Source organism: Athene cunicularia (assembly GCF_003259725.1).
Source record: "Athene cunicularia isolate RWA chromosome 5 unlocalized genomic scaffold, athCun1 chr5_part2, whole genome shotgun sequence".
NCBI classification, from domain to species: Eukaryota; Metazoa; Chordata; class Aves; order Strigiformes; family Strigidae; genus Athene; species Athene cunicularia.
In genome coordinates this window covers 3115658-3127041 of record NW_020799102.1, presented here as the reverse complement: position 1 = coordinate 3127041, position 11384 = coordinate 3115658, and positions in this window count along the sequence as shown.

Genomic DNA, 11384 nt, shown 5'->3' with positions numbered 1-11384 from the left:
TGGTGTCACATTGAACAATAAAACTAGGAGGAATTGGCTGGGGGGTGGCAGCATGCTGCTCAGGGACTAGCTAGGTATCAGTCAGTGAGTGGTGAGCAATTGCACTGTGCATCACTTGTTTTGTATATTCTTTTATCATTATTATTATTTACCATTCCTTTTCTGTCTTATTAAATGTTTTTTATCTCAACCCACAAGTTTCACCTTTTTTTCAATTATCTTCCCCATCCCACTGTGGGGAAGTGAGCGAACAACTGTGTGGTGTTTAGCTGCCTGCTGGGTTAAACCAAAACAATCCACAAGATCTTTGACCATCTGGTGACCTTTATCAGATTACTGCCCAAAGATTTTTGCCAGAAGTTTGACACTCCAATTATTAAGGGTCATATGTCATCTAGAACAATCCTGCAAGCCTCACTTGACGCAGCCAGGGCAGCAGTCTGGGCTTTCACCTACTCCTTATTTCTTAGGCAATTTTCTTGGCTTCTGTGTTTCCAGAGAGAATAAAACAATTCTAAAGAAAGAGATTCTTTAGCATCCCTTCCAAAGGAGCAGTATGGACCATGAAGGTGTGTGAGCTGGAACATCGTACCAGAAGCAAGCAAAGTGGTAGGAAATAGCTTACTCTTCTACGGGTTGTTTAGTGAAGTTTCAACCTTTTTTTGAAGTATAGACTTCTTGTGGCTGAGTCTGAACAACATTATTATTAGAATGTCCTTCTCATAACAGATGCTTGCTTTTTTGGCTAGAAGTTGTCCTTGCGTGACTTGAGTTCAGAAGGAGGTATGCTGTCCTCCCCAGACATACAGTATATCAGGTATCAAGACATTTCTGCTAGCAATTGGCCTGGGTTCTTGAATGAGCTGGAAAACAGATTGGGTCATTTCAAGCATCTGTATCACAAGCAGGAAGTCCATGACAATGTTCTGGAGACTTTTCTACAAGAATGTGGTTAACCAAGACCTATTCTTCCCATGGACGTGAGTAGGAAACGCCATCCTTTTTACTCCAGTGTCTTCCAGACCCTTTTGTAATCAACTGTTAAAGGAGACAGATGAATTCATGTCAACCATGGATGTGTTTTCTAATCTTCAGCATTGTTTTGAAAGATAAAATAGCTATCATTCTGATAGCTAAGGATGAATGTAAGGCAGATGTGCCATAATTTCATCTTTTCTGTTGAACTTTTCTGTTCAACTTCATTATTGAAGTCCTTTTTTTTTTAAATGCCCAGAGACTTTTTCTTTTTTTCCCTTCAGAGAAATACCTGATTAATAGAACAACAAATAAAAGGCAAATTTATTCAGCCAAGTAGACTTAATTTGCCATGTGATACACAGAAAAGCCAGTTTTCCTTTCCTTGGCCTCATTGTCTGGAATTCTATTTCCTGGATGGTGCTGGGTTCCACTATCAGCTCAGTCTATTTGACAGCTGTTTCAGCACTGCAGTTCCAGGCTGGTGGCTTCTTGGGTTTTGTTGATACTACAGTAATTGTATCTTGAAGGATTTGTTAGTGTTTTTTTCTCCTTTATGTACTAGTTTTCAAGTAGGATCTGAATATCATAGTTGTTTCTGAATACTTATTTAAGTGTTCAGAAATGGTACTTGAGCTTTGAAGTGCTTGTGAATGTTCATCACGGGTCCTTCATAATTTATGCTAATCCTGGAAAGAGGTATGCATTAAGAAAGAAAAAGTATGGAAAAAGAACACATGCAAAGCTAGATATATATTAAAACTGATAGCAACTGTTTAAAGAAAAGACCTTAAAATGGTGATATGCGTACAAACAGCAGTGCAGCTTAAGAAATGGCATTTCCTGAGCTGAGAAATATTCTGTGAAATTCACTTCACTTTGTAGAAGTGATTGTATAATGAGTTCATCCCTGGCTAGAAACCAAAGAAAGTTGGTCAATTTGACACCAATGCTCAAAAGTCTCTTAAAGGAGAGGTAAACCACTCCTAAGCAATGAAGTACTGCTGTCATTTACTTGTATGCTTCAGGTGCACAACGCTGTATTATTAAAATCTTTCATAAAAATACAAACGTGCATAATAAAGTTGTTATTCTGTCAATTCCTGTTATATTTTAAAATTTCTTTCCTTCTTTGTGGCTAATCAGATTTGGGCCAAAACCCAGAAGACCATTCACAAATATGCTGCTGCAGGCTGATACCCAGGATCTAGATTAATCCTTTGAATTCACAAGGCAAATGCTATGATATGAAATTTGGAGATATACACACATACCCACCAGTTTTCAATAAAAGCAGAAATAAACTATTTTATATACTTTCTTAATCAGATTTAAAATTAACAGTACCGACTACATGTTCAAGGTCTAAGTAAAACTGCCTATACTAAAGTCATTAAAAAGAAGTCATTGATAATGCTGTAAAGATTGTAACTCTGAAACTGGATTTCAAAACTCAAGTTGAATATATTCTGAAGAAATGTTTAATGAGTCTGATCTGCATTAGAAATATATATTGATATCACTTCAGTAGGAAGCTACGTTATGACAGCGCGAACTGTATACCTGGGTGAAGATTTGTCATTATTGGTAAGGAAGCAGTATCAGGGCATATTTCAGATTACATTGTATAAATGTTTTTTGCATAAGTTCCTAAACAAATTAACAATATTCTGCTTTAGTGGTAAGAAGACTTATTTTTGTCTGAAACTAATCTAAATAACGTGTGCTGAGTATTAAAAGTTAATAGTGAGAATACCAAATTTGATAAAAGAAGCATTCTGTTTGAGAGGTACTTTTGTATTTTTGACTTTCATCTTACGTTATTTTGCACAATATTAAAAAGAAATACAAATCCATTCATATTCGCTGCTCACTATGAAACAAGGAGGTACCCAGGGCCTTATGGTAATTGTTTTGCCTCGATGCGTTTCAAGTTGCATAACAAAAAAATAATAGTCTCTGTTACTGGCCACTTTTCGAAATCCCAAGGTATCTACTCATTTCCAACCTGGAAAATATCCTCCTGTTTTTATTAATTATTAAAACACAGTTGGAAGGGTCTGTACAAATGCAAAGACAGTCTTCTGATTTCATGCTCTCTCTAGTCTTTTTTAAAAATTTTAAATTTCCCCATTCAGAGTATGAAGTCTTTCATTTGGCAATACCTTTTGTCTAAAGAATTATTGTTCCTGTTTGTTTAATGACGTGATAAACACAGCTTAAAAATATGTTGGTGCCACAGTATCTGTTGTGAATGAGACATCTGTAGTCACAAATTTATTTGATATATACTTCTTAAAATCAAAAACAGATGTGTGGATGTGTAGACTATATAATGATATGCTAATAACTACTGCAGAGATTTGTAGATACTCACTAGCTAGTTTCAAGGCAGGGTTATATTGAGGCGATCTGGAATTAATTTAGAGCCTTTCAGGCCCATCATGGAATCCTTCCATGGACCAGGCTTAGAAGCCAAGGGTTGCGCCAAATACTCTGGATTTAGAATTATCCTTACATCCATGGAATTTGTTCATAATTTAAGCATGTATGATGCACTGTCTGAGCTCAGTGATCTGTCAGAACAATTGCAGACAATGGGCACTGTGCTGCCAGAAGCTCTCTCGCATTTGTCAGGACAGTCTTGGATTTCTGCTTGCATTGTTGTTAGTTTAGGAACATATACAATAAAGATGGCAGCGCCAAATAAAATCTGTACTGTGAAAACACGGATATGCATGACAGCAAAGCTGTTAAAATCTCTGTAGCAAAATTAGGAGCTTGGCAAACAGTAAAAAACCCTGGCTGATGACAGCCAGACTTTTTGAGACTAAAACTTACTCAAACATCTATTTTTTCCTGCATATTAATTCTGTATTGTAGTCTTTCCTAATGAAAAACTGAATCTTTACTAACAATGGGCTGAGTCGCTTTTTGAAAAGTATAATCCACAAATACCTAAATTCTTGCCTAAATAGTAACTGACTATTACTATAACTTTAACAGTCCTATAGAACTTGAAAATGCCCATGAAGTGTCACAGAAATCCTTAATGTCTTGCCAGGAATAGTCCTTTTCCTTTTCCTTTTCCTTTTCCTTTTCCTTTTCCTTTTCCTTTTCCTTTTCCTTTTCCTTTTCCTTTTCCTTTTCCTTTTTCTTTCTTTTTCTTTTCTTTCTTAGTTTAATAGCCTCTGGCAAATTTCCATCTGTATGTGAATGTATTTCCATTTTTCAGGCAGAAACTTTTGGCCATAATAGATGTGGCAAAAACATTCTGAACATTTTATTGTGTGATCTACATATAAGTACTCGTTGTAAAATATTTATGGAATATAAATGCATAACTAAGAAGGTAATACTTTGTGTAGCCATTAGTTTAATATGACAGTAATGTCTGTCATAAGGAAATGGGATCCATTAGTGCTCTCATGGATTACAAAGGCTTTATTTCTGTATCACTCCATCTGATAGTTCCAATCTGTGCTGACAATTATACTTGATTCTTTCATAGGTAGAAATTTTGAAAAATGTCATCGCTAATATAGCTGATATCATATTCATTGATGTACGTGTGCATCATTCATAGATGTCTGTCTCAAACTGTTATATGTCTGCTGCTGAATGTTTGATGGTGCTTTGGTTTTGATTCAGGTATACTCAGTCAAATATAATTCCAAATATGAATCAACAGTAGCAATTAGTATATTTGAAAGAGTTTATGCAGCTATATGCATACAGAAATTGATCTTTTATCCTCAGAACATTAAAATAAAAGCTGCCATTCTTTTTCATTGACATAAAAAGCTTAACAGATTTTCATAGAATTCCAACAATATATTTCATAATACTCCCATAAATTATGATAATAGTTCTTCAGTTATCTTTTGATGACTCAGACAATACTATGTACACTGTTTAAATTATAACTTCTAGGGTAACAAGCAATTTATAGCTCAAAATATATTTTTCTTGTATAATTAATGTATATTATACAGAAACCCTTCCTCACTTAGAATGAAGAAATAAATTTCAGGTCCAAGAAATAACTAGCAATAATATCCTTGTGAATTTCCAAATATATTTTTATTTTACTCAAACAAGAACTGAGAAATAAAAACTATTTCCATGACCAGGATGTGCTACAACAGCTCTACTGTGTTGAACCTTGTGCCCTTGTTTGTTCCAGGACTGGACAGAAAGAGCCAGACTCTTCTCTGCAGTTCTTTTTCCACGGGGATTATTTTAGCCTGCATTCAGCGTTGCCTGGTCTTTCCCAGCCAGCTTTGATGATCAAACAAGGTTAGTTGCCCTGAAGGCCTGTCCTGAAAAGGACAAATTATGTCAGTTCACAAGAGCTATGGATTTTAAAAAATTAGGAATAGACTTTTAAAATTTGTGTATTTAACATTTTTCATTACAAAATATTCTGATGTTTTAAATTGATCAATAGTTCAAAAAATGTTAAAAAATGCATTTGGCAACATGAATGCAAGGCTGTTATAGAGAAAGAAATGTCTGCATCTCTACTGAGAACTTGCAAAAGAATAGGAAAGGAGTTTGGCATCATTTATAGAGACAAGGTATTTTTTCCTGTTTACAGTACTGAATACAAAATGATAGATTTTTTTCCTTTGCAAGCACTTCTGAGATCATATCTAAATGATCCTAAAGATAAGTATGTACATTTATAGCAGCTGTCAAATTTTTGCCCTCAGTTTTAACCTTGATGAAAATGTCATCAAATATGACATGCTTACAATTAAGTAGTCTTTTCACATCAAAATATCTATTAATGAAGTAAATTTATTACCTGCATTAAATCTAAATATGAACTGTGCGCATTGTTGAGAGAGTAAGGCAGTTCCCAAAGAAACTTGGTCAAAATAATCAGTCCTGAATGTATTATGACAATATCCAATTTAATCTAATTTTAAGTAATCTTATTTTGATGAAACCAACCCATGTACATGAAGCTGAAATGTTTGTATGTATGTCAGTCTGGAATCAGGGTGTTTGGGTTATTATTTAAACTCAGTTTTAACTATTTTAGAGATTAAGATCCAGGTTTGTGGCATTAAAATCAAAAGGCACAAATCAGTGACTTGAGAAGTGTAAGAGGCACTTAATGTGAAGTGATTATCAACCGTGGTGATTTGAGACTCAATTAGGTGTAATTGCAGACCAACTAAATACAGCACATGAAACTGAAGGGTCTTCTGAAACAAATGTGATTGCCATTTCTGCCCTCCGGTATTTGTAGACTACAGTGGACAAGAAGACAATTGGGGGGGGGTTGGGTTTTTTTTGTGTGTGTGTCTTTTAACAAGGGAAGAAAGAACACCACTGTTTTAAGATGTCTCTTCTGTAGTTTCCTTGAACTTTTAAGAGTCCTGTACTGTGTTCCAGAAGAAGGTATCCACCCCCTCTCATGTTGACCTAGATGATTGATCATCAAATGGACATTCACTATACAATACAAAAAAGTCACCTAACTGTACACATTAAATTATTTTTCTCAGGATTTTGCTGTCCTTAGTTTCTTAGCGTCACACATTTCACTTAAATAGGGATATCATTGTTATAAAAGTTGGAGAGTTACTTGCCTAGTGCAGTTCACTTTTTGTTACATGTTCTAGGAAAAGCCTGACTTTTGTTTGGCTAGCAAGCTTTACTTCATCCCTCCTCTTTAGCACAAATAGTACCTTCAAGTCTCCTGCAGCTAATGTTGACCACTTCTTTTCCCCCAGTAGTAACAGTCAAACTCCCAACAATTCCTAGATACTAAGCAATAGATTTTTTTTTTTTTTAATTTGAGGAAAGTTGAGATTAATTGATAACACTTTTATTGTTATACTTAGTGCAGGAAGCTATACTGCATGAGTCGTGAAATACAACCCAAAGAAATTAAAGCAGGGTATTTGACTATGACAGTAATATGCCCATTCCTTCTCGTGCGTAAGCGCTTGTGCGGCTGACAGGAGTGGCTCCCAGATCTCCCTGGGACCTGTCCTTCCCCTTCTCCAAGGGGATGAAGACACTGCCTCCATTCAGTCTGTCTCCTACTCTGGCGCAACAGTTTGCTTTCTTTTGCAATCTGCTGTGCCTAGGTAGCACAAAACATGCAGTCCCTGGGTGTGCTACCGTTGACCCCAGTGGAGCCAATCTTTCACCAAAAAAACCTCCATGCAGCTACAGGAGTGTAGTACACAGCAGCCCAGTGGTTAACATAGATTGCTGGTGAGTGGCATCCCAAAAGGGGACTTGGTGGAATGTTGTTTTCTCAGTGAATCAGCAGAAGAGGAGGCATAATGACCTTGCCTTTTAGTTCCTGTATATTAATCTCTGCAGAGCAATGCCTGTCATCGCTCAGATGTCAGATGCTGTTTATAACTACGCTGGAAGCATAACATAGGACAAAATAGTATCACTAATTTCTCTTGAGACTGTATATGCATGTTTTAGGCTAGCTATTTTTTCACTGCGCTTAGTTCAGACATTGTATCGGCAATATTGTAAGGTGGCTTGAAAAATTGGTTTTGTCTGAGAATTCATCCAGGTGCTCTCTCAATACACAACCAAAAGACCACAATGTGTTCAGGTGCAAAGGTTTTCACAGCACAGGTATGACACGTCTCAGGACATGTCTTTGCTTGAACCTGCTGCTTTTAATGACACCAAATACCAGTGTAGGAGGGCAGAGAGAAGCATCTCCACGGCAGTTGTGATTTGATGAGCATTTATCACTTTTCCTGACTTATCTGTTACTTAAACTGAAGAATTCTACTCTTTACTGTCATTTTTTATATGAAGCTATTCCATAATTTGAATAATTCTTTCTGCTTTTCCCACTGCCTTCAGTAATGCCACATCCTTTTAAGGTGGGAAACAGGAATCACAGCCAGTATTCAAGTCTGAATGGTGTCAGATGCACTGTGGATTTAGGCAGTGGCATAGTAATGTGTTATGTTTTGTGCTTTAATTTGTCCGTTACTGAGCACTGAACATGTTTTTGTAGACCATGTACACGTTTGTGTATTAATTTCTCTGAAGTGATCCTGATTATCAAGTTGCCAACTGTGAAACTAAAAGTGAGAAAATACTTTATCTGTGAACATAGATGTTTTATAAATAGATTGTTTAATATGACAATACTTTTAGTTTTACTTTTCAGTCCCATAGTCTTTTGTGATTTATTGGTGTAGTATGTTGATTGCTGCTTGTCATTCACTTTTTTCTCTACAATTGAATTTGTATTTCTTAAGCCTCTTTTTCTATTAATTCAAACCTTCTATAGAATTATGCAATAGTGGTATTAGGACTGTTGCCAAAGAAAATATTTGATGCACTTTCCTCTAGCTTTTAGTACTATAAAATTACTATCTGTGATATACCTGGGATAATTGGGAGAGTTTTGTAGGTATTTAATAATGGATCAGATACAGCAGAGACAAAATCAGTGTGAAGTTGTGTCCCATGCTGCCTCATCGATATGTTCCATAACATGGCTTGGAGAAAACAGCAGTTTAACCATCCTGGTCACTCAGCACTGTTTTTTCTGCTGTGTCTATCAACTGCGTCTGTGTTAGCGCAGCCTTTTGTCATGCAGATTTTGATCTCCTGTGAAGCAGATCATTTTGTGCAGGCCACTGCACCACCATTAAATATAGCAAGGGTGACATTTTCTCGGGTGCAGAGGTCAACATAATGCTTATGCATTGCTTAAATTTTACTGAAACTCTCATTTAAGGCCTTCATTCAAATTTCATAAGAATGTAACACTGACAAACCACTAACTTCACTAATTTCAGTAACTGCCATACTTGGACAAAATATATGCAAAATCTGAAAAAGAGGTATTTGATTTTGCCTTGTTCATTCCTTTCTCTTATTTTGTATTTAAATATTAACCTCTTGTTCAAATACATCAGTGGGGAATAGGTTGGGTGCTTTTTAACACCAACGCACTGAGATGTAATCAGAAATACATGACAAACCCTCTGGCTTTAGCCCTGCCCATTGAGGGCTCGTACTGAGCCTAAAGGGCAAGCAGGAGCATTCAGAAGGGAAGTGAATGACTTCCTTCCACAGTGAGCATTTCCCTTTTTGAGAGATTATTCCTGCCTCTGACATCCTCTTGTCCTGCTGCCCTGGGAATATGTTGTGCTGCCTGAAGCATGGGAGAGCAGCTGGAGCTCCGTTCCATGCCACCCTTCCTGCTCTCACGGGACCCAAATCAGTTGGCTTTAGAATAAATTTTTAATAGCTGGACATCTGGTTAGTTTGGTTTTGAATATATTTTTCTATCAAGTAATAAAGGAAGAAAGATTACTCAGGAAAATACTTAGTTGTTATTTAATAAACCTATACAGTAGTTCATATCGCTTCCAGCAGTTCTTCATTTATACAGCTTTTACCAACTTTCTATGTGAAGTTTTACAAATCCTGCCTTTTTATCACTAAAATCGTGGTTCCTAACATTACTTGCTGTATGTAGACAGAACAATAGAAAGTCTTGGCATAGTTTAGTGTTCTATCAAAACAAACACTTTTGCCAAAATAGAGGAAATATCTGTCTATTGTTCTGTTACTGTAGGTGGAGTAAACGGATCTTAGGGAGTCCCTTATCACTGTAGGAAGTTATTACAGAATGGCATTATAGCAGAGACTACATGAATATTTACTGAAAGCTCATGAAACTTGAAAGCAGTTCAGCTCACTTAATAAAATGTTTATATATCCTGTTTGAATGCACATCAAGTAATGTTGAAGAAAAGAAGTTAATTCAGATCAAATGATTTTTTATTAATCAGAAAGCTTAAAAATAACAAACCATGTTAGATCATTTAAATCAGTCTGGTTGGATTTTTTTTTTTTTTTAATCAACACTGTAGCCCTCTCCAGGGAAAAAGAGAAAATTCTCCAGTGATAAGAGAAATGTGTCATTGGTTTTGCAGTAGTCAAAAGGTGATAGAATACTAGTTTGACTTTAATGGCTGTGACTTCAGCAGCTAGATACTTGTTTAAAAAAACATATCAATACAGTATTAATTGATTCTCTTTGGTCATAACTCTTGAGTGATGGAGGAGTTCTCATAGTAATTTTTAACTCACTTTTTAGTTACAACTATATAAAAGTATTTTACGTTGTCCAAAATAAGAGCTCCTGTAAGCAGTTAATTTTTATTAAGCAGTTGTAGTTTTTTATCATTGAAAGCAAAAAGACCCATTTAAAAATTTAATCACATTTTAGCTGTAATTAAGAAAGACATAGTAATATTTTTCTAACATAATTCATAATAGTGGTTCTCATTTAGCTTTATATAATTTCAGAGACTTCCTGTACCCGTTGTTTTTTTTTTTCCAAAACAGAAATATAAGACGATTTCCAGTCTGCTACATCTGATTAACTGCGGCTGTTGTTTTAGTCTCACCAAACTGCCTTCATTTGGGTTTTTTTTACCCTGAAATGCTTAAGCTCCTAAGCATTGTTATCCTGGACACTGTATGAAAACTTAACTGCAGTTTTGGGAAGCACACCATAAACTCATGCTTGTGATAAAAGGGAAGCGGCTGAAATACAGCTTTAAAACCTTCTTCTAGTGGCTTTAGAACAGGTAGGGTTGGACTTTGCGGCCTGCTGAAGCAAGAGGTCCCATTCATGTGCTCGCTGTCTACACAAGATCGGTCCAACGCATGGACAGTCCAGAGTTACCCCTTGCTCGACAGATTTTGCCCCAGAGTGGAAAAAATAAGTGAGGGGTAAACCAGTACAAACCTCGTGTTAATGGTTCTACAGTACCTTTCCAAGCATCTGTGTGCATCTATGCAACAAACTCACAATTCAGTGAACAAATTCTCACAGCTGTTTCATAGGCAGATTTTATCAACTTGGCAGCGGTGGGGGGTTTTTAATCATTTTTTAAAGAGTAACTGCGATTGAATTTATCCATACGCACTTCTATCCGTAGCTAAGGTTTTCCTATAACCTAAAACATATTTGTAACAATGGCTGTTAACAACTGTGTTTGTTCCCATGCTCTTTGAATCCTGTGGCCATGAAGAACAAAGAGGGAATTTTCTCAAAGTACAAAGAAACGGCAATTAACAGCACATGAATCCTATTTTAGGTGCCTTTATCTTGAGCCGTTTGTCAAAGTCAGTAAGATGGCTACCGTTGAGTTTTAGTAAGAAAAATAAATTAATTTAAAATGCCACAATGCGAGTTTTCCTCAAGTAATGAAATTTGCACACAGGAATCTTCAGAGACGTGCTGCATCGTTCTGAGTAAGAGAAACCGACCCGCGAGAAGGACGGGCAAGGCCGGCTGGAGGGAGCCGCTCGGGACCTTCGGCGCAGAGCAGCTGCCCGGTTCCGCGGACGGAGGGGGGACGGCGCCAGAACTGTCTCTT